Here is a 23,469-nt window from a genome sequence, read left to right as displayed (position 1 = left end):
TGAAGGCAGGTTTAGTCTTTGTGATTTATCCACAGCCCTCCTTCATACTTTGCTCAATCCGTTTTCCAGTTTCAAACCTTTTTTTTTTCTCAGCTTTACCATCATATTATTTTTTATCATCAAACTTTTGACTGTTAAGGTCGTTTACAGTTTTTGCTGCTTCATCAGCATTGTTCTAATTTCAGAGAACTAGTTTCATAGTTTGGGGTGTTTTTCAAAAACTTCACATTCGAAGTATGTAATTCGAGGAGGTAGACGTTATATGTACACATATAACTGTTGGCGTAGACGTGCTGCAAGATTTCAAAATACTGATTGCAAATTCCCGATAGTTGGAATGGCAACTATTGTTACAAGATGTGGATGAGTACATGATAGGGTTTCAATGTATATATAGTGATTTCCGGAGAGTTTCAAATAGCAGAGTGACGGAGTCGCTGGTACATTTACTGCTAATATGGTGGAACATAAAAGGTTCCCCAGTAACAAAAACGTATATGCCAAAGTTATAAGTCTGAAAGGTCGTCGTTGACTAGTTGAATGGGTGATAATACTGGATACTTTTAAAAAGGAATTGCAAGGTTATTTTCAGTAATGATAATGCCGAAGGATTTATCACAGATACGTGTTAAAGTTTTACTTAGGTTTCGAGAGCTTTCCAGATATATGATTATAAGTACAAATCTTTCTTCTCGTAGATATCGTGTAGTTGGTTTGTCTTCTCGTTTGTTCATTAGTTGAAGTGTTTCCAAGAATTTCGATGGGTTTGAACGCAAAATATAATCATATGATGTTCTAGTACTGTTCTGAATTCAAAGCATGGGTTTCGAAGCATGGTTTTGAAAGATGTAGGAATCTAAGAGTGATGTTTTTCGTTTAATCTTGACTTGGATTCTGATCTATCGAAATCAGAATATGAAATTGAATGAAAATGGTTATTCTGCGATGAACAGATACGTATATCTATAGGTTTGAGCAGTATAGTTAATGATTGCTGAATCAGAATTGAAGAATGTATAGTGTAACATATTAATGTGGAATTTATATATTTCTAGGGTATTACCTACCCGTTAAAATATTCTCATCATTAACAGTTTGTACAAAAGGATTTTCAATTACAATCTTTATGAAAATATATGTATGTATATTTCCTTCAGATGTAATATAGATTTAATGAGTTATTAAACTCATTTGATTTTCGGTTGGAACTAGAAACGAATAATCTCTTCTATATTAAAGATTACATAATCGTCGCAGGATATTTCTCCAATGAAGTTATGAATTAATACTTCATCGTTTATGGTTATTAGAATTCTTCGGTGCCTACGGTGCGTATGAGGTTGATACTCGTGGGACAGATTGTGAGGTTAAGGTTTACGGTGCGGATGTTGTTGTTGGTGGTACTGGTACTGTTGTTGGTTGTGCTGCTGGTTCTGGTGGTGCTACCGGTGCTGCCTGTGATGCCTGCAAATTGTGCATCATATTCTCCAAAGCCACAACTCGAGCGCGAAGCTCGTTAACTTCTTCTATTATTCCGGGATGATTGACGGTTGGTACGAGAGGATGAATAAAGTTTAAAATTCTAGTTATCATATAATCGTTGCGAAATATCCTGGAAATTAGGGTAAAGATAGTGTTTCGAACGGGTTCGCCGGTAAGTGCCTCAGGTTCCTCACCAAGAGGTGAATTCGGTTGGTGGAAAGGATCGTCTTCCTCTTGTCTCCATTGATTAAGTTGATTACGAACCCATCCCCAATTCATCCAGAATTGGTGATGACTGATTGGTTGATTCATTCCGGTTACACTGCTTTCTGAACTCAGGTGGAAATTCATATCGGAATCCGAAGAACTCGAATTACTTGTAGAATTCATCTTACACGGTTAGATAAAGAATTTTCGATGTGAAATGATTTTCGGATATCGGATGATATTCTAATTACATAGAATACCTTTATATAGTATAAAGGTTCCGCAAATTACGGAGAAACTTTCGGAAAATGTCAAATAAAGGTAACAGTAACAGATACGCTAAGATATTCATTTTGTCTATACACTAGTCATGCAATTCATGCAATAAGGTGTGTCTAGACTACAATTGATAAGCAAGTAGTTTTCCACACAAGGAATGATAAGCAGGTAATTTCTAACAAGAAATTATAAGCAACAACTTTTATCATGCAGACATGGTCGAAGTCCAGACTCACTAATGTATCCTAACAATAACTGGTTAGACACACTAATACAATTTCTGGTTCGCTAAGACCAACGCTCTGATACCAACTGTGACGATCGCTCCAAATCCATATGGACAATACGTCATTCATTGATTTCATTGCGAGGTATTTGACCTCTATATGATACGTTTTGTAAACATTGCATTCTTTTGAAAAGGCACACCATAAATGAATATTTAAATCAAAGGTTTTTAACATCTGATGATTTCTACATATAGACAATCACTGTAAATAATAGTTTACAATAGTACTTCCGTTGACAGTACAGTCAAAATAAGATACATGGTGATGATTTGGTGAATGCAACGTTTCCTTGAAAAATATGCCATGTATGACTCCATGCACATAGCTTGTCTAACATATAAGCAAACAGCGGAAGACTTCTAGAAACCTGAGAATAAACATGCTTCAAGTGTCAACACAAAGGTTGGTGAGTTCATAGTTTTAGTATTACTCACAATCCGTATATCGATGTGGTTTACAAAAGTTTAGTTGTTTTATTCAAAACGTTTATCAATAGGTTTTACATAAAAGGTGGATCACAAGATTTCAGTTGTTTCATCCAGAAACGTTTATCAAAATATTCTACGAAATTGAGCACCCTGGTAACTAAACTTTAACGTTTATATAATTTGTACCCTTTGTATAATCATCTTAATAATACACGCAAACCAACGTGTACGCTTCTCAAATAGCATACGTCCGTTAAAAGGCTAGCGCTCTAGCTCGGACGGGGATGTCAAGCCCTATGGATCCATATATAACTACTCGCGCCCACCAGTTCTTATAACCAGCAGTTACTAGTTACCAAAGCTAAGGGATTTTCGGTTCAAACTCGGTGTAGAATTTAGTATGTACTTGTATCTATTGCGTTTAAAATAAAGTGCATGTATTCTCAGCCCAAAAACATAAAGAGTAAAAGGGATCTTATGAAACTCACTGTTTAATATTGATATACAATATTGCAGGAAAGCACGTAGACGCATCGGAGATGATAAACACGAGGTTTGATTCACAAAAAATACCCCCGAACATTACCCATAACCTCCTTGGCAATAACCCATAATTTCCTTAGCTCTAGCTTGCTTGAAAACTCATTTTGAAAATTACTTGGACAGCACTCCGTCGTAATATTTTATGTACATTATTATTTTTGTATCGCAAAAATAATAACACTAATAATAGAAATAATAAGATTAATAATAATCTTATTATTATTAATAATAATAATAATAATAATAATAATAATAAAATAAATAAATACGGAGTAAAAATAATATATATGTGTGTGTGATTTATCTGGCCAAAACTCGAGAATTTATAGCACTTGGCCTGAAATCTGGAGTCATGCGACTCGCATGGAAATGGCCTTCTGGCCATGCGACTCGCATGAGGACCAGGGACAGCTCACATTGTTTTGTAATTTAGCTCGTCGACATAATTAAATATTAATATAATATATATAATTTAAATAATTAATTATATATTATATTAAATTCACGTGCATAGTTGACTTGTAATTTTTGTTCCGATAAGTCGTACGTCATCACTCGACTTATGTCCCGGTTCTGGTTTTTCGAATGTCCTTTCGTACGCTGAGAAAACTTGCATTTTACGTTTCGTGACACGTACCTTTGTCAAGATATAGCCTTAAGTTATCCATAAACTATACCACTCATAGTATATCTTAAACTTTCGAGTATTTTGGTCATTTACTTCTATAAATCATCGTCTCGTTATTTGTTAAAAATATATTTTAAAATAGTGTTTTACTGTAGCAAAGTTACTGTAGCAAAGTCAAATTTTACTGTAACAATTCACTGTAGCAAAGTCAATTTCACTGTAGCAAATAGTGATTTTCGAAAACACTGTAGCATTTTGAGTAATGTGGCAATTTGAAAACACTGTAGCAAATTAGTGTTTAACTGGTTCATCTTAAACGCTTTAGTTAACTTATCTAAATATCAATTGAATCAATAAACGAATGTTACTATCGTTTATTATATATATGTATATATCTTTTTAATATACATAAATCAGTTTTTAAATACACATTGGACGTTATTTATAAATAAATTTTAATAATAAATATTTCAACTTATCATATACATTCAAATAGATATTTAAACCAATAAGTTTAATGTACGGTATCAAACAATTAATACATTGTTACCTTTTCATGTTATAGTATATATGTATCTTTTTACATATAATTGTTCGCGAATCGTCGAAAACAACCGAAGGTATTTAAATATATAAAAGTAATTCAAAAATTTTGAGATTCAGTTTTACAGACTTTGCTTATCGTGTCGGAAATGTTAATCATACAAAGATTAAGTTTAAATTTAGTCGAAATTTCTGGGTCATCACAAAGATGTTCTCGGGATCGGGAAGTACAAGCGGAGAGCCCAAGTAAAAGAAGAAAAAAGCAAAGGGCGGTAAAGGAAAAGAACCGGAATTTACTTTGAGAGACGAAACGTCGGATGATTCGGATGATGGTCCGGGAGATGGTACGAAAGATGATGATATCGGAGGAAATTATGAGGATACCGCATGTATGGAACAATATTGATACTTTAGAACTTTAAAACATTAAAACTTTAATATTTGTAATTCGTATAATTGTTCACTTTCGTAAACGTTTATTGTTCTTTATATATTGTTGTTCGTGTTTATTGTTGTTTTGGAGTTATATACGTTGTTATAGGAGCTATTAAATTGTATGAAACAGGTTTCGGAAAAACGCCCAGAAAATCGGGCGGGATGCTGTAAATACAGCAGAATTCTGTCAAAACCATCAGGTACTTTTTGCGGCGATAGTCGTCGCAAAAAATAGCAGCAGGTACTGAATCTGATTTAGCCGGTAGTCGCCGCAAATAAGTCGCCGCAAAAAAGAATATATATTTTCTTTTCTTTTTTCATATTAAACAGTGGGCCCAATTTTTGTCCGCCGCAAAAAAACGACGCAAAATATTTTAGACGGCGACCTTACGGTGACGACCTTATAAGCGGCGAAGGGTCGCCGCCAAAGCTTTTTTGCGGCGAGATACCCCATTTATTGTGGCTTTTTCATCGCCACAAAAAATGTTATTTCTAGTAGTGAGGGGATCATCACAAAGATGAAGCCTTTCAAACATACAGCTCTAAAAAACTACCGAGCTAAATGAAATCATGAACTAAATAGAAGCTCGCGACATTTAAGCATCAGTTAAGAAGAACGACAAGCAAACCTCTCCTCAGATATATATAATTTGTATAAACAACATTGACACTTACTTTATGTAGATCATTTGTACGTAAGTGACAAGGCGATATGGTAGAGTTTTTGAGAAGATGATGATAACGTGTCAAAGGTGATGGTAAAAAAAAAAAAAAAGTAATAGTGGCGATATGGTGATAAAAAGGTGATGAAGTGTATGTTCAAGTTTTTAAATTATTTTTCCTTTTATGTTTGTTAAATATAAATTTGTTAATTGATTTTAGTTTTAATGTCTCAATTTGTTTAATAAATAAAAAAGATAATACTAAAAACTAAATTAATATAATAAATAATTTTCTAAAATTACATAAATAAAATCTGAATCTGAAATTACATTAATAATAAACTAACAATTAGAATAAATTAACTATAATTATAAGTACGAAAATGATAAGGAAAGGTTTAAATGGTGGATGTATACTTTTGTAGTGTGTTAAAACCTAAACCTCCAAATGCCATCTATTTTTGAGTTAAAAATTTAATACTTCGGTATATGCTTAGTTTAATAATTTTCAGTGTCATGCATGATTCTAAAGAAATAATTGACGACACGTCTTTAAATAAGTGTGGAGGATACCTTGGCTAATAACCATTCAATGGCACATTTACGGTCTTTATTAATATAGATTCGAAAGCGAGGTGTTCTTGTACTAGAACTTTCAGCAGCTTTTCGATCGAGCTGTTCAGCGTATAGCTAGACATAATATAGTTACTAATGTTTCATCATCCGACAGAAGAATCAAAAATATGTGAAAGTGATTGCATCATGTTTTTTTTGTGAAAAGTGTTAATTTTTGGATGAATTGTATGTGAGAGAATGAAGTAGTTGTGGTAGTATATATAAGAAAATAATATAAATTAATTTTTAAGACTTTTTTTGTGCCGTTGGTCCCTCTATTATACACCAAATAGTGAACAACGTCCCTTTCGTTTTTTTTTTTTTATGCTTACAGCATCCCTCTATTTTACAACTTTATGATACATAGTCCCTCCGCCAACTTTTTGTTAAAAAAGTCCGTTAACTCCTGTCATGTGACTTGCATGTGAGGGTAAGATCGTCTTTTTACACTTCTTCTCCAACTTCTTCACTAAAAACGAGAGACCACCGGTACTAATTCACCTTTTTCCTCAAATAATCACGTGTATGCTACTGAAGACCTTCAAGTTTATCATCATCTTCAAAAAAAAAAATAATAAATAAATAAATAAATTAGAGGTTTCTTGTTTTGAAGCTTAAAACACCCAAATAATTACATGTCTGAGCTTTCTATATACATGTTTAAGCTAATAGCCTAGTGGTGAATGACTCACTCTCCCTTATGAGAGGTGAGGGTTCGATTCTCACTAGGTGAAAATTTTTCCAAATAATTGAATCAAAAACCATTCTTACCGGGCCCAAATGATCCATTGGTCTCACACATGCGAAGATTGAAACGATGACAATGCAGGTTCGTTTATCGGGCTTGGCATGCTGTGGAAAATGGGTGATGGTGTTTTCCAGGCTCCAGTGGGCTACCGGGGACCGCTGGATGGGTTGACAAGGTCAATACAGGGCTAACATGTCCCTGCCGATACACATGTTTTGAAACAAACATGTTTAAGCTAATTGAGTAAAATATATCATACATAAACCGTAAGTCCCTAAATAAACACCTATTCTAATTTGATGTTGTACATGGATTCATACAAAGAAATAATCCTAACTTGCCACCAATTTTTTATTATTTTTTCATCAACTATTATCTTCTTTTAAAAGTGACACCAATCACTTATATGTTCCGACAGCAGTAAATTTGTAAACGCATTAAATCCCTCAAATTCGTAGTAGCAGCAGTAAATTTGTAGCAGCAACAGCAAGTAAAAATTATCAAAATTATCAACTAAAACCCAACTTGAAATTCTCAAATTCATCAACGACACTAAAGTCGTCCCCTTCTTCCAAGCATCTGTTTTTAGCAACAAGTAGTATTCAAAATCAGCATTCTATATTTATTAATTTAAAAAAACATAAGACTAACAGCCTAAAACACAATCAATAAATAGTTACATAAGAGTTTATTATGAAAGAAGCAGCAGCATAATTTGTACTGTATCTATCTATTATAATTATAAAGTTTAATAAAGAATAAAGATTGAATCTTTATGTGGACTGATTAATAGATCAAAATAACCACACTAAACACACAAATTAAAACCTAAAATTCCAATGAAATCAAAATCACCAAACTAAACACGAATCAAAATATCTAATAATCAAAATATCTATCATCAACAGCAAGAACATGTAACTCATTGTCTTCATTTTTAGCAATTTTTAATTATCGAAAAGAAAACGCGGTATTAGATGAGAGTTGATTACCGCTACCACTGTCGTCATCTCCTTCACAGACAACAACCACCACCGCCGTCGTACCCTCCGCAAACGACGGCCGTCACCACCATCGCCGTTGTTTTTCAGATCTGATTTGTTTTTTAGATCTTCAAAAATCTGATTTTTGTAAGTCACCGCCATCATCTCCTTTGGTTATTTGTAGTCCCGATGTTTAATTGAGTTTTTTATTCTACCTTTTATTTTCAGTTTCTTCGTTTTTTGCGGTGTTGGAGAACCAAAAATAGAACGATGATGATAAAGATTGATGATCCGATGACCAATTTGTGTTTTTTTGGTGTACTTCGAAATTGGGGAGGGTGGTGGCATGGTGGTGGTAGAGAAGCTTAAGCTTCAGATCTTTCAGAAATGGTGGGTTTTCTTGAGTTGAAGAAGGGATGATTGTGAAGAAAGGAAGTTTTTAAGAAATGGTGAAGAAGGAGAAGATGAATTTGGGGTAGGATTGTGAATGAAAAGGGAGCATCCATGAATTTAAGGTTTTTAATTTTGGGAAGAACAAGTTGAGAAAAATGCTAAGGATTCAGATTAAGAAGAAGCGTAAAATGACGATCTTACCCTCACATGCAAGTCACATGACAGGAGTTAACGGACCTTTTTAACGAAAAGTTGACGGAGGGACTATGTATCTTAAAGTTGTAAAATAGAGGGATGTTGTAAGCAGAAAAAAGGGACGTTGTTCACTATTTGGTGTATAATGGAGGGACCAACGGCACAAAAAAATCAATTTTTAATTGTTTAATTTTTGAACGATAACAACATCGTTTGTTTTTTATTTTTGAGATTATCACCAAAAAGTCCATTTTCTGCCTTTTTTGTGTGAGAGCCAAAAATAAAATAAAATTTGCCAATTTGCCCTCACAAGGAGCAAAGTGACTCTTCCTCCCTTGCGCCTTACGTCCTTGCGACCTTGGTTCCACTTGGCCTTGCTCCTTGCTCCCAGGTGGAGGCAATGATGCAAGATGCCTCTTGCTCCCTTGCTTCCACCTGGGAGCAAGGTGCCTTGCTCCTACCTCCTTGCTCCCAGGTGGAAGCAAGGGAGCAAGAGGCACCTTACGTCCTTGCTTCTACCTTGGAGCAAGGGAGCAAGAGACACCTTACATCCTTGCTCCCAGGTGAAACCAAGGTCGCAAGGACACAAGGCGCAAGGGAGCAAGAGGCATCTTGCTCCTTGCGAGGGCAAATTTGCAGTTTTTTTAGGCTCTCACGCAAACAAGTTCAAAAAATGAGCTTTCTGGTGAGAATCCCTTATTTTTTATAAAGATTGAATGGTAGTGTCATGGCAGCCTAAAAGAGACCCTCGTTATCTCACAAATCACGCTTAACAAAAAAGGAGCCCACATGTTGAAATGTCCCGTTCTTATTGATTATAAACGTTCCATATTAATTGATTTCGTTGCGAGGTTTTGACCTCTATATGAGACCTTTTTCAAAGACTGCATTCATTTTAAAACAAACCATAACCTTTATTTCATCAATAAAGGTTTAAAAAGCTTTACGTAGATTATCAAATAATGATAATCTAAAATATCCTGTTTACACGCGACCATTACATAATGGTTTACAATACAAATATGTTACAACGAAATAAGTTTCTTGAATGCAGTTTTTACACAATATCATACAAGCATGGACTCCAAATCTCGTCCTTATTTAAGTATGCGACAGCGGAAGCTCTTAGTATTCACCCGAGAATAAACATGCTTTAAACGTCAACAAAAATGTTGGTGAGTTATAGGTTTAACCTATATATATCAAATCGTAACAATAGACCACAAGATTTCATATTTCAATACACATCCCATACATAGAGATAAAAATCATTCATATGGTGAACACCTGGTAACCGACATTAACAAGATGCATATATATAAGAATATCCCCATCATTCCGGGACACCCTTCGGATATGATATAAATTTCGAAGTACTAAAGCATCCGGTACTTTGGATGGGGTTTGTTAGGCCCAATAGATCTATCTTTAGGATTCGCGTCAATTAGGGTGTCTGTTCCCTAATTCTTAGATTACCAGACTTAATAAAAAGGGGCATATTCGATTTCGATAATTCAACCATAGAATGTAGTTTCACGTACTTGTGTCTATTTTGTAAATCATTTATAAAACCTGCATGTATTCTCATCTCAAAAATATTAGATTTTAAAACTGGGACTATAACTCACTTTCACAGATTTTTACTTCGTCGGGAAGTAAGACTTGGCCACTGGTTGATTCACGAACCTATAACAATATATACATATATATCAAAGTATGTTCAAAATATATTTACAACACTTTTAATATATTTTGATGTTTTAAGTTTATTAAGTCAGCTGTCCTCGTTAGTAACCTACAACTAGTTGTCCACATTTAGATGTACAGAAATAAATCGATAAATATCTTGAATCAATCCACGACCCAGTGTATACGTATCTCAGTATTGATTACAACTCAAACTATATATATTTTGGAATCAACCTCAACCCTGTATAGCTAACTCCAACATTCACATATAGAGTGTCTATGGTTGTTCCGAAATATATATAGATGTGTCGACATGATAGGTCGAAACATTGTATACGTGTCTATGGTATCTCAAGATTACATAATATACAATACAAGTTGATTAAGTTATGGTTGGTGTAGCGACCCCGACAAATCGTCAAATGACGGCGTCATCTACGTATGGTCCCATTACATGGTCGTAAGTCTTTATAACAAAGTTTGACCGAAAAGTATGTCGCATTCATTTCATAAATAAGGGTGTTTCAAAGTTTACAAAAGTAGTTTCCATAACAAGTACATAACAATGTTTAAAGTTTGTATGAAACACGTGCGACACGATTAAAAGTAGTCAAAAAGACGCTCCACGTATGCAAGTATACTCGACATCCAATGCAAGTATCAAATAGTATGAGCGGAAGCATGTATCACCTAAGTTCAAGGACCTGAGAAAAACATAGGGAATCTGTCAACGAAAACGTTGGTGAAATCATAGGTTTAAACAAGTAAATGAGTAATAGTAAGTTGAACCACAAGATTTGCAACATCAATAAAGCCATAGTACATTCTAAAAGTTAATATTCACGAGCACCCAATTATCAAAGCTTAACGTTCCGTCCGTTGAATACCCCATCAATTAGTGCTAGAACAACACTGTTCCCGAAAATATATTTCATTCGTAAACGGTAGCGAACCGTTTGAATGAGGGTTTGTCAAACCCATATGGCCATATAACATAAGTTCTCGCTTACACCATCTGATGTAACTAATGATAATCGGATTGAGAATTTTCGTTCTAAACTCGTATGTAGAATGTTTGTTTTCCCGTTCTTGTGTTCACTTAGTTCAAAAGAATCGTTTATGTTTTCTCATCCCAAAAGTAAGTTCAAAAGAGTAAAAAAAATGGGACTATGATCTCACCTTTGATTGCAAGAGTGAAATAATACTTCAACAAGTAAACGTGCAAAGAACAATGCTAGTCTCGACCTAAACAATTAGGTTGTATCAATAACGATAGTCACGAAGGGTCAAAGATGTTCAATTAGTCCTATGGCTCGATACGACTCGATTAATATAGCATGTGAAGCAAATTGTCAAGTTTCATGCAAGATACAAGTATAAAAGCATGTTAGGAAGATTGCATAATTAATTGGTTAAGTTTGACAAAAAGTCAAACTTGGTCGGGTCAAAGTCAACGAAAAAGTCAACATGTTCGGGTCGGGTCCCGGACAAATTTTCCATGCTAATTATTCATATACAAGTATATTAAAACAAGTTTCATGTGAATCGGAGGTCGGTAGCTAGTCAAACATTTCACGTTAAAAGGGACATGGAGGTCAGAATCTGTCCAGGCCATTCGGCGCGCCGCGCGGGGTAGGGGCGCGCCGCGCCACCCTCTGTGCAGGTCTGTTTCTGTTTTTCCCAAGTATGCACGAGCCAAAACCTTTTCCAACCCAACTCTTGACCCGCAAACACTTATAATGCCTATTATATATCGTTGGAAAGGTATTTTGACGAGGAATACAACTAAGTACATTTCATCAATCAAACTTCCACTTACAACAACCAAAAACCGTAATTAAACATTCATAATCAAAGTTTAAGTTCCAAAAACGCATTTTATGATTCGAGCAACCAATTTACATGTATGTTATGCCGTTTCGAAGGTAATCAAACACACATTGCAACAAAACACTTAACAACAATATCTCATAGCATTTGACGCATCAAAAGTTCATGTAAAGCTCATCAAACCCTAATCCAAAATCACAAATTCAACAATCTTGCATATGAAACTAATCCATGTCAACCTACATACCAATTTGAAGCTAGTGATGTTAGGAACACAATTAAAACATGAACTTTCATCATTCAACAACATATGAACACCTAAAACTCAAGATTAAGCAAGCATTCTTTCAATATGAACTAGTTACATCAAAATATCAAAAACGAGCATACAAATCACATAAACAAACTAGACTCGAGCCATAGACACTAATTAACAACCTTATAACTTAAAAATCTCAAGAACACAAGAATTAGTGATTTTAGAAAGTTACCCAAAATTGATGAAATCGGTATGGAAACGAAGAGGAGATCACGAGGAGTTCAAATATGCAATTTGTTTTGATCGAATCCTTCTTGAACGAATTTGGATGATGATTGAAGGTTTGAGGGTTTTGAGAGAAAAAGGTGAAGTATTATTTGGGAGGTGATAAAATGAATGGAGGGGAAAGAGTTGACTAGTTGACCTAGTCATCTCTTTCTCCATTTGGCAACTTTAGTCCCTCAACTTAGGAAACGGGTACGGGAATTACCTAAACGAGATAATTCAAACGCGTATTAACGAGATGTGTTATAAACATATAACGGAACTTAAATAGTTAAACGGAAAAGTAAATGGAAAAAGGCGGGATGTTACATTACCTACACCTTAAAAGAAATTTCGTCCCGAAATTTAAGTAGGCGTAGTAGTCGTTGTTTCTTCCTCGAGATCTTGCGTTTCCGAATTCACGAATAGATGAGGATACTTCCTTTGCATTTGATCTTGTCTTTCCCAAGTAAACTCGGGTCCCCTTTTGGCGTTCCAACGGACTTTAACAATCGGGATTCGGCTTTGTTTCAATGTCTTGACGGAGGTGTCCACAATTTCAACCGGTTCCTCCACGAAATGAAGTTTGTCATCAATGGTAAGCTCCTCGAGAGGAATGACGATATCGGGTTCGGCAAGACACTTTTTCAAGTTGGATACATGGAAAGTAGGATGAACGGAGTTCAATTGAGGCGGAAGATCTAAACGATAAGCAACGGTTCCAATACGCTCCAAGATTTCGAAAGGACCAATATACCGCGGATTTAGCTTCCCGCGTTTCCCAAAACGGATTACACCCTTCCAAGGTGCGACTTTTAACATTACCCGGTCACCGGCTTGAAATTCAAGATCGTTGCGTCGTTTGTCGGTATAGCTCTTTTGACGACTTCGGGCCGTCCTAAGCCTATCTCGAATTTGAATGATTTTCTCGGTGGTTTCGTGAATGAGTTCGGGTCCGGTGATTTGCACGTCGCCTACCTCGGCCCAACAAAGAGGTGAACGACATTTGCGGCCATATAGCGCTTCAAAAGGTGCGGCTTTAATACTCGCGTGATAACTATTGTTATAAGAGAACTCGGCGAGAGGTAAGTGCTTGTCCCAAGCTTTTCCGAAATCAACCACGCAAGCTCGTAACATGTCTTCTAAGGTTTGAATTGTACGTTCGCTTTGTCCATCGGTTTGAGGATGATATGCGGTGCTCATGTCTAAACGCGTTCCCAACGCTTCTTGCAATGTACGCCAAAATCTAGAAACGAAACGACCATCTCGGTCAGAGATAATCGATAAAGGTACACCGTGTCGGGCTACAATCTCCTTAATGTATAGTCGTGCAAGTTTCTCCATTTTGTCGGTCTCTTTCATGGCGAGAAAGTGCGCGGATTTGGTGAGGCGATCGACAATGACCCAAATAGTATCATAACCGCCTGACGTTTTTGGTAGTTTGGTGATAAAATCCATCGTGATCCTTTCCCACTTCCATTGCGGGATCTCGGGTTGTTGAAGTAACCCGGACGGTCTTTGGTGTTCGGCTTTGACTTTAGCGCAAGTCAAACATTTGGCAACGTAAGTAGCGACTTCCTTTTTGATGTTCGGCCACCAATATCGTTCTTTAAGGTCGTGGTACATCTTATTGGCGCCGGGATGAATCGAGTATCGCGATTTGTGGGCTTCGTCTAGGATGAGGTTTCGTAAGTCGCCATATCTAGGCACCCAAATTCTTCCGGCGTAATATCGAAGTCCGGTCTCCTTAACTTCGAATCGGGAGACGAGAATGTTTAAAAGTTCGCGTGCGATGTTGTTGTCTTTAAGAGCCTCCTCTTGGGCTACACGAATTTGGCTACTAAGGTTGGAGTGAATGGTGATGTTTAAAGCTCGGACACGAAGAGGCACCACTCTTTCCTTTCGACTTAAGGCATCTGCCACTACATTTGCCTTTCCGGGGTGATAACGAAGCTCGCAATTATAATCGTTCAAGGTCTCAATCCACCTTCGTTGTCTCATGTTTAGTTGCTTTTGATCGAAGATATGTTGGAGACTTTTGTGATCGGTAAAGATGGTACTTTTGGTACCAAGAAGATGATGTCTCCATAACTTAAGTGCAAAGATGACGGCACCGAGTTCAAGATCATGTGTCGTGTAGTTTCGTTCGTGAACTTTGAGTTGTCGAGAGGCATAAGCAATGACTTTCTTTCGTTGCATTAATACGCATCCATAACCGTTTTTCGAGGCATCACAATATACAACAAAATCATCATTGCCTTCGGGAAGTGACAAGATAGGAGCGGTGGTTAGCTTAGTTTTCAAGATTTGAAAAGCGGTTTCTTGTTCGGATGTCCAAACGAATTTTCGTTCCTTGTGAGTTAGCGCGGTTAGAGGGCGAGCGATTAAGGAGAAATCCTTGATGAATTTACGATAGTATCCGGCGAGACCCAAGAATTGACGAATTTGAGTAGGAGTAGTAGGAGTCTCCCATTTACTAATGGCTTCGATTTTCGCGGGATCGACTTTAATGCCTTGATCACTTACAACATGACCGAGGAATTGAACTTCCTTCAACCAAAATTCACACTTGGAGAACTTGGCATAGAGTTGTTCTTTTCTCAAGAGTTCAAGCACGAGTCGGAGATGTTCTTTGTGTTCCTCTTCGTTTTTAGAATAGATCAAAATATCATCGATGAACACGATAACGAATTTGTCGAGGTAAGGTTTGCACACGCGGTTCATGAGATCCATGAACACCGCCGGTGCGTTAGTGAGACCGAAAGGCATGACAAGGAACTCATAACTACCATAACGAGTCCGGAAAGCGGTTTTGGAGACATCTTCCCCCTTAACCCTTAGTTGATGATAACCCGAACGGAGATCGATTTTTGAATATACACGAGAACCTTGTAGTTGATCAAAGAGGTCATCGATGCGAGGAAGAGGATATCGGTTCTTAACCGTCAATTTGTTTAGTTCACGATAATCAATGCACATTCGTAGGGATCCGTCTTTCTTCTTGACGAACAAAATCGGAGCGCCCCATGGTGAATGGCTAGGTTGAATGAAACCACGGTCAAGTAACTCTTGGATTTGACTTTGTAATTCTTGTAATTCGGATGGAGCGAGTCTATACGGTGCACGCGCTACGGGTGCGGCTCCTGGAATAAGATCGATTTGAAATTCAACCGGTCGATGAGGTGGAAGACCCGGTAATTCGTCGGGAAATACATCGGAAAAGTCACTAACAATTGGCACATCTTCGGTACGCTTTTCGTCGGCCTCGACTTTCTTAACGTGAGCAAGAATCGCGAAACAACCCTTGCGAAGTAGCTTTCGAACTTTAAGGCACGAAACGAGATTGAGTCCGGTGCAATTTTTGTCGCCATAGACAATCAATGGTTCACCATTCTCGATAGGAATTCGAATTGCGTGAAGATCGCAAAGAATGTGAGATTTATTTTTGACCATCCAATTCATACCGATTATTACATCAAAACTCCCTAATTCCATGGGTATCAAGTCAATTTCAAATTCTTTACCCAAAATGTTCAAAGTACACCCCCGGTAATATTTGTCGGCACTTAAGAGTTTTCCGTCGGCCACTTCGATAGAATAAGTAGTATCTAAGGGGTGTGGTGGAGTGCAAAGAGTAGGAGTCAAAGTCTTAGACACAAAACATTTATCGGCACCCGAATCGAATAAGCAAGTAACATAAGTGTTGTTGAGAAGAAACGTACCCGTGACTAGTTCATTGTCATCTCGGGCTTCCTCGGTGTTGATGTTAAAGGCTCGGCCTCGGTTGTTGGGGTTGGTTTTCTTTTTCGGGCATTCGTTCTTATAATGGCCCGTTTGGCCACATTCGTAACAAGTGACCGTTTTTGGAGGATTGGGCCCCTTTCGAGCGACGGGGGCGGTGCTTGTGCAATTGTTGGCCCTATGACCAACTCCTTGGCAACGGTGACAAATTAGCTTGTTACATTCGCCGTAATGATGTTTGTGGCACTTGTTGCACAAAGGTAAGTTTCCGACATAACCCTTCTTGCCGTCGTTGTTGAAGGGCTTTTTGGTGAAGGTGTTGTTGTTGTAGTTAGTTGATGGAGTGGCTTCCCATTTCCTTTTGTTGCCACCCGACTTGTCCTCAGCCTTAGGAGCCGGCACTACGATTTCGTCAACCGTTTCGATTAATTGACGAGCCATGTTCATAGCGGCTTGATGAGTAGCGGGTTTGGATGACATCACCCCTTGTTTGATGCTTTTTGGAAGACCGAGCATGTAGAGCTCAATCCTTTGAGATTCGGGGTTAACAAGATTAGGACACATTAAGGATAGTTCGGCGAAGCGTTGATTATAAGCCTTAAGATCGTTTCCGACTGCTTTCAAAGCTCTTAGTTCTTCCTCGAGCTTTCGGGTTTCTTCGCGCGGAAAGTATTCGACAATCATCTTTTCCTTCAAATCGGCCCAAGAGAGGGCATGAGCTTCATCGGTACCCACCGATTGAACATAGGTGTTCCACCAAGTGAGAGCAACACCGGAGAACGTGTGGGTAGAGTATTTGACTTTGTCTTGATCCCGACAACCGCTTATGCTAAAGACGGCCTCGGTTTGTTCAAACCAACGAGTAAGCACAACCGGTCCACCGGTTCCATCATAAGTGTGAGGTTTGCACCCCATGAAAGCTTTGTAGGAGCATCCCTCGTTTGAGTTACCGGCCCCATTGTTGTTGTTGTTGTTGTTGTTGTGGTTGTTGTTATTGTTATTGTTGTTGGAAGAGTGACCGGCCATGGCCGCATCTACGGCGGTAGCTATCATCCGTTCGAGAGCTTGTTCGGGAGTTTCATTGCGGCGTACACGACGAGGAGCCATTGTTCCTTCAAAACAAAAGAATACCGTTGGTTAGTATTCTAAATAATACTAACCGCGATATGGAATAAAGATAAAGAGAAAATTTATCCTTGACTCGCCTTAGATTCTTTATGGCATAATGTCGGTATGTTCATATGAGTCACCGTAATATAATTTCCGGGAATTATATTACCCTAATTCATATGTGCATTCGACATTACATCATATAGTCAAGGTGGCGTGTCAATTAAATTATACAACGCAAGATTTAGATAGAATAAGAGTAGATATGAGTAAGAGAGTTCGAGTATAAATGCACAATTTGTCAGGTAATTCCTATGTCAAGTCTATATGCCGGTTGTAGTCTAGACTCACCAATGTACCCTATGACTCGGGGTTGACACCAATGAACTCTAAATCCCTACAACCAAAGCTCTGATACCACTTGTAGCGACCCCGACAAATCGTCAAATGACGGCGTCATCTACGTATGGTCCCATTACATGGTCGTAAGTCTTTATAACAAAGTTTGACCGAAAAGTATGTCGCATTCATTTCATAAATAAGGGTGTTTCAAAGTTTACAAAAGTAGTTTCCATAACAAGTACATAACAATGTTTAAAGTTTGTATGAAACACGTGCGACACGATTAAAAGTAGTCAAAAAGACGCTCCACGTATGCAAGTATACTCGACATCCAATGCAAGTATCAAATAGTATGAGCGGAAGCATGTATCACCTAAGTTCAAGGACCTGAGAAAAACATAGGGAATCTGTCAACGAAAACGTTGGTGAAATCATAGGTTTAAACAAGTAAATGAGTAATAGTAAGTTGAACCACAAGATTTGCAACATCAATAAAGCCATAGTACATTCTAAAAGTTAATATTCACGAGCACCCAATTATCAAAGCTTAACGTTCCGTCCATTGAATACCCCATCAATTAGTGCTAGAACAACACTGTTCCCGAAAATATATTTCATTCGTAAACGGTAGCGAACCGTTTGAATGAGGGTTTGTCAAACCCATATGGCCATATAACATAAGTTCTCGCTTACACCATCTGATGTAACTAATGATAATCGGATTGAGGATTTTCGTTCTAAACTCGTATGTAGAATGTTTGTTTTCCCGTTCTTGTGTTCACTTAGTTCAAAAGAATCGTTTATGTTTTCTCATCCCAAAAGTAAGTTCAAAAGAGTAAAAAAAATGGGACTATGATCTCACCTTTGATTGCAAGAGTGAAATAATACTTCAACAAGTAAACGTGCAAAGAACAATGCTAGTCTCGACCTAAACAATTAGGTTGTATCAATAACGATAGTCACGAAGGGTCAAAGATGTTCAATTAGTCCTATGGCTCGATACGACTCGATTAATATAGCATGTGAAGCAAATTGTCAAGTTTCATGCAAGATACAAGTATAAAAGCATGTTAGGAAGATTGCATAATTAATTGGTTAAGTTTGACAAAAAGTCAAACTTGGTCGGGTCAAAGTCAACGAAAAAGTCAACATGTTCGGGTCGGGTCCCGGACAAATTTTCCATGCTAATTATTCATATACAAGTATATTAAAACAAGTTTCATGTGAATCGGAGGTCGGTAGCTAGTCAAACATTTCACGTTAAAAGGGACATGGAGGTCAGAATCTGTCCAGGCCATTCGGCGCGCCGCGCGGGGTAGGGGCGCGCCGCGCCACCCTCTGTGCAGGTCTGTTTCTGTTTTTCCCAAGTATGCACGAGCCAAAACCTTTTCCAACCCAACTCTTGACCCGCAAACACTTATAATGCCTATTATATATCGTTGGAAAGGTATTTTGACGAGGAATACAACTAAGTACATTTCATCAATCAAACTTCCACTTACAACAACCAAAAACCGTAATTAAACATTCATAATCAAAGTTTAAGTTCCAAAAACGCATTTTATGATTCGGGCAACCAATTTACATGTATGTTATGCCGTTTCGAAGGTAATCAAACACACATTGCAACAAAACACTTAACAACAATATCTCATAGCATTTGACGCATCAAAAGTTCATGTAAAGCTCATCAAACCCTAATCCAAAATCACAAATTCAACAATCTTGCATATGAAACTAATCCATGTCAACCTACATACCAATTTGAAGCTAGTGATGTTAGGAACACAATTAAAACATGAACTTTCATCATTCAACAACATATGAACACCTAAAACTCAAGATTAAGCAAGCATTCTTTCAATATGAACTAGTTACATCAAAATATCAAAAACGAGCATACAAATCACATAAACAAACTAGACTCGAGCCATAGACACTAATTAACAACCTTATAACTTAAAAATCTCAAGAACACAAGAATTAGTGATTTTAGAAAGTTACCCAAAATTGATGAAATCGGTATGGAAACGAAGAGGAGATCACGAGGAGTTCAAATATGCAATTTGTTTTGATCGAATCCTTCTTGAACGAATTTGGATGATGATTGAAGGTTTGAGGGTTTTGAGAGAAAAAGGTGAAGTATTATTTGGGAGGTGATAAAATGAATGGAGGGGAAAGAGTTGACTAGTTGACCTAGTCATCTCTTTCTCCATTTGGCAACTTTAGTCCCTCAACTTAGGAAACGGGTACGGGAATTACCTAAACGAGATAATTCAAACGCGTATTAACGAGATGTGTTATAAACATATAACGGAACTTAAATAGTTAAACGGAAAAGTAAATGGAAAAAGGCGGGATGTTACAGTTGGAATAGATTTGTTACCAATTTTCACGTAGCTAAAATGAGAAAAATTATCCAATCTTGTTTTACCCATAACTTCTTCATTTTAAATCCGTTTTGAGTGAATAAAATTACTATGGTTTCATATTGAACTCTATTTTATGAATCTAAACAGAAAAAGTATAGGTTTACAGTCGGAAAAATAAGTTACAAGTCGTTTTTGTAAATGTAGTCATTTCAGTCGAAAGAACGACGTCTAGATGACCATTTTAGAAAACATACTTCCACTTTGAGTTTAACCATAATTTTTGGATATAGTTTCATGTTCATAATAAAAATCATTTTCTCAGAATAACAAATTTTAAATCAAAGTTTATCATAGTTTTTAATTAACTAACCCAAAACAGCCCGCGGTGTTACTACGACGGCGTAAATCCGGTTTTACGGTGTTTTTCGTGTTTCCAGGTTTTAAATCATTAAGTTAGCATATCATATAGATATAGAACATGTGTTTAGTTTATTTTAAAAGTCAAGTTAGAAGGATTAACTTTTATTTGTGAACAAGTTTAGAATTAACTAAACTATGTTCTATGATTACAAGTTTAAACCTTCGAATAAGATAGCTTCATATGTATGAATCGAATTATGTTATGAACATCATTACTACCTCAAGTTCCTTGGATAAACCTAATGGAAATGAGAAAAATAGATCTAGCTTCAAAGGATCCTTGGATGGCTTGAAAGTTCTTGAAGCAGAATCATGACACGAAAACAATTTCAAGTAAGATTTCCACTCGAAATAAGATTGTTATAGTTATAGAAATTGAATTAAAGTTTGAATATGATTATTACCTTGTATTAGAAAGATAACCTACTGTAAGTAACAAAGGTTTCTTGATCTTGGATGATTACTTGGAATGGATTTAGAAAACTTGGAAGTAAACTTGCAATCTTGGAAGTATTCTTGATTTTATGAAACTAGAACTTTTGGAATTTATGAAGAACACTTAGAATTTGAAGATAGAACTTGAGAGAGATCAATTAGATGAAGAAAATTGAAGAATGAAAGTGTTTGTAGGTGTTTTTGGTCGTTGGTGTATGGATTAGATATAAAGGATATGTAATTTTATTTTCATGTAAATAAGTCATGAATGATTACTCATATTTTTGTAATTTTATGAGATATTTCATGCTAGTTGCCAAATTATGGTTCCCACATGTGTTAGGTGACTCACATGGGCTATTAGAGCTGATCATTGGAGTGTATATACCAATAGTACATACATCTAAAAGCTGTGTATTGTACGAGTATGAATACGGGTGCATACGAGTAGAATTGTTGATGAAACTGAACGAGGATGTAATTGTAAGCATTTTTGTTAAGTAGAAGTATTTTGATAAGTGTCTTGAAGTCTTTCAAAAGTGTATGAATACATATTAAAACACTACATGTATATACATTTTAACTTAGTCGTTAAGTCATCGTTAGTCGTTACATGTAAATGTTGTTTTGAAACCTTTAGGTTAACGATCTTGTTGAATGTTGTTAACCCATTTTTTATTATAACAAATGAGATGTTAAATTATTATATTATCATGATATTATGATATATAATATATCTTAGTATGATATATATACAGTTAAATGTCGTTACAACGATAATCGTTACATATATGTCTCGTTTCGAAATCATTAAGTTAGTAGTCTTATTTTTACATATGTATTTCATTGTTAATACACTTAATAATATATTTACTTATCATTTAACATAATTAACCAAGTGTATCAATATCTTAATATGATTCATATGTACCTAGTAAGACGTTGTTATAACGATAATCGTTATATATATCGTTTTCGAGTTTCTTAAATTAATAGTCTCATTTTTATGTATATAACTCATTGTTAAAATACCTAATGAGATACATACTTATAATAAAATCATGTTAACTATATATATAACCATATATATGTCATCGTATATTTTTTATAAGTTTTAACGTTCGTGAATCACCGGTCAACTTGGGTGGTCAATTGTCTATATGAAACCTATTTCAATTAATCAAGTCTTAACAAGTTTGATTGCTTAACATGTTGGAAACACTTAATCATGTAAATAACAATTTCATTTAATATATATATAAACATGGAAAAGTTCGGGTCACTACAGTACCTACCCGTTAAATAAATTTCGTCCCGAAATTTTAAGCAGTTGGAGGTGTTGACGTATCTTCTGGAAATAAATGTGGGTATTTCTTCTTCATCTGATCTTCTCGTTCCCAGGTGAACTCGGGTCCTCTACGAGCATTCTATCGAACCTTAACAATTGGTATCTTGTTTTGCTTAAGTCTTTTAACCTCACGATTCATTATTTCGACGGGTTCTTCGATAAATTGAAGTTTTTCGTTGATTTGGATTTCATCTAACGGAATAGTGAGATCTTCTTTAGCAAAACATTTCTTCAAATTCGAGACGTGGAAAGTGTTATGTACAGCCGCGAGTTGTTGAGGTAACTCAAGTCGGTAAGCTACTGGTCCGACACGATCAATAATCTTGAATGGTCTAATATACCTTGGATTTAATTTCCCTCGTTTACCAAATCGAACAACGCCTTTCCAAGGTGCAACTTTAAGCATGACCATCTCTCCAATTTCAAATTCTATATCTTTTCTTTTAATGTCAGCGTAGCTCTTTTATCGACTTTGGGCGGTTTTCAACCGTTGTTGAATTTGGATGATCTTCTCGGTAGTTTCTTGTATTATCTCCGGACCCGTAATCTGTCTATCCCCCACTTCACTCCAACAAATCGAAGACCTGCACTTTCTACCATAAAGTGCTTCAAACGGCGCCATCTCAATGCTTGAATGGTAGCTGTTGTTGTAGGAAAATTCTGCTAACGGTAGATGTCGATCCCAACTGTTTCCGAAATCAATAACACATGCTTGTAGCATGTCTTCAAGCGTTTGTATCATCCTTTCGCTCTGCCCATCAGTTTGTGGATGATAGACAGTACTCATGTCTAGACGAGTTCCTAATGCTTGCTGTAATGTCTGCCAGAATCTTGAAATAAATCTGCCATCCCTCTCAGAGATAATAGAGATTGGTATTCCATGTCTGGAGACGACTTCCTTCAAATACAGTCGTGCTAACTTCTCCATCTTGTCATCTTCTCTTATTGGCAGGAAGTGTGCTGATTTGGTGAGACGATCAACTATTACCCAAATAGTATCAAAACCACTTGCAGTCCTTGGCAATTTAGTGATGAAATCCATGGTAATGTTTTCCCATTTTCATTCCGGGATTTCGGGTTGTTGAAGTAGACCTGATGGTTTCTGATGCTCAGCTTTGACCTTAGAACACGTCAAACATTCTCCTACGTATTTAGCAACATCGGCTTTCATACCCGGCCACCAAAAATGTTTCTTGAGATCCTTGTACATCTTCCCCGTTCCAGGATG

At 36.6% G+C, this 23,469-nt stretch overlaps 1 long non-coding RNA gene across 1 annotated transcript; it reads right to left on the bottom strand.

The window, feature by feature from the left end:
- Nucleotides 1-6,390: 6,390 nt before the first annotated feature.
- On the bottom strand, nucleotides 6,391-8,312 carry LOC139850427 (uncharacterized). The gene is made up of 3 exons (XR_011760030.1): nucleotides 7,853-8,312; nucleotides 6,884-7,439; nucleotides 6,391-6,669 (listed from the first exon to the last, which is right to left on the bottom strand). It is a non-coding gene; the product is annotated as an uncharacterized lncRNA (long non-coding RNA).
- Between the last annotated feature and the right edge of the window lie 15,157 nt (nucleotides 8,313-23,469).

This window comes from Rutidosis leptorrhynchoides, chromosome 5 (assembly GCF_046630445.1).
Source record: "Rutidosis leptorrhynchoides isolate AG116_Rl617_1_P2 chromosome 5, CSIRO_AGI_Rlap_v1, whole genome shotgun sequence".
NCBI classification, from domain to species: Eukaryota; Viridiplantae; Streptophyta; class Magnoliopsida; order Asterales; family Asteraceae; genus Rutidosis; species Rutidosis leptorrhynchoides.
Note: the sequence above shows the minus strand (reverse complement) of the source record. Positions and strands in the feature narration are given on the sequence as shown.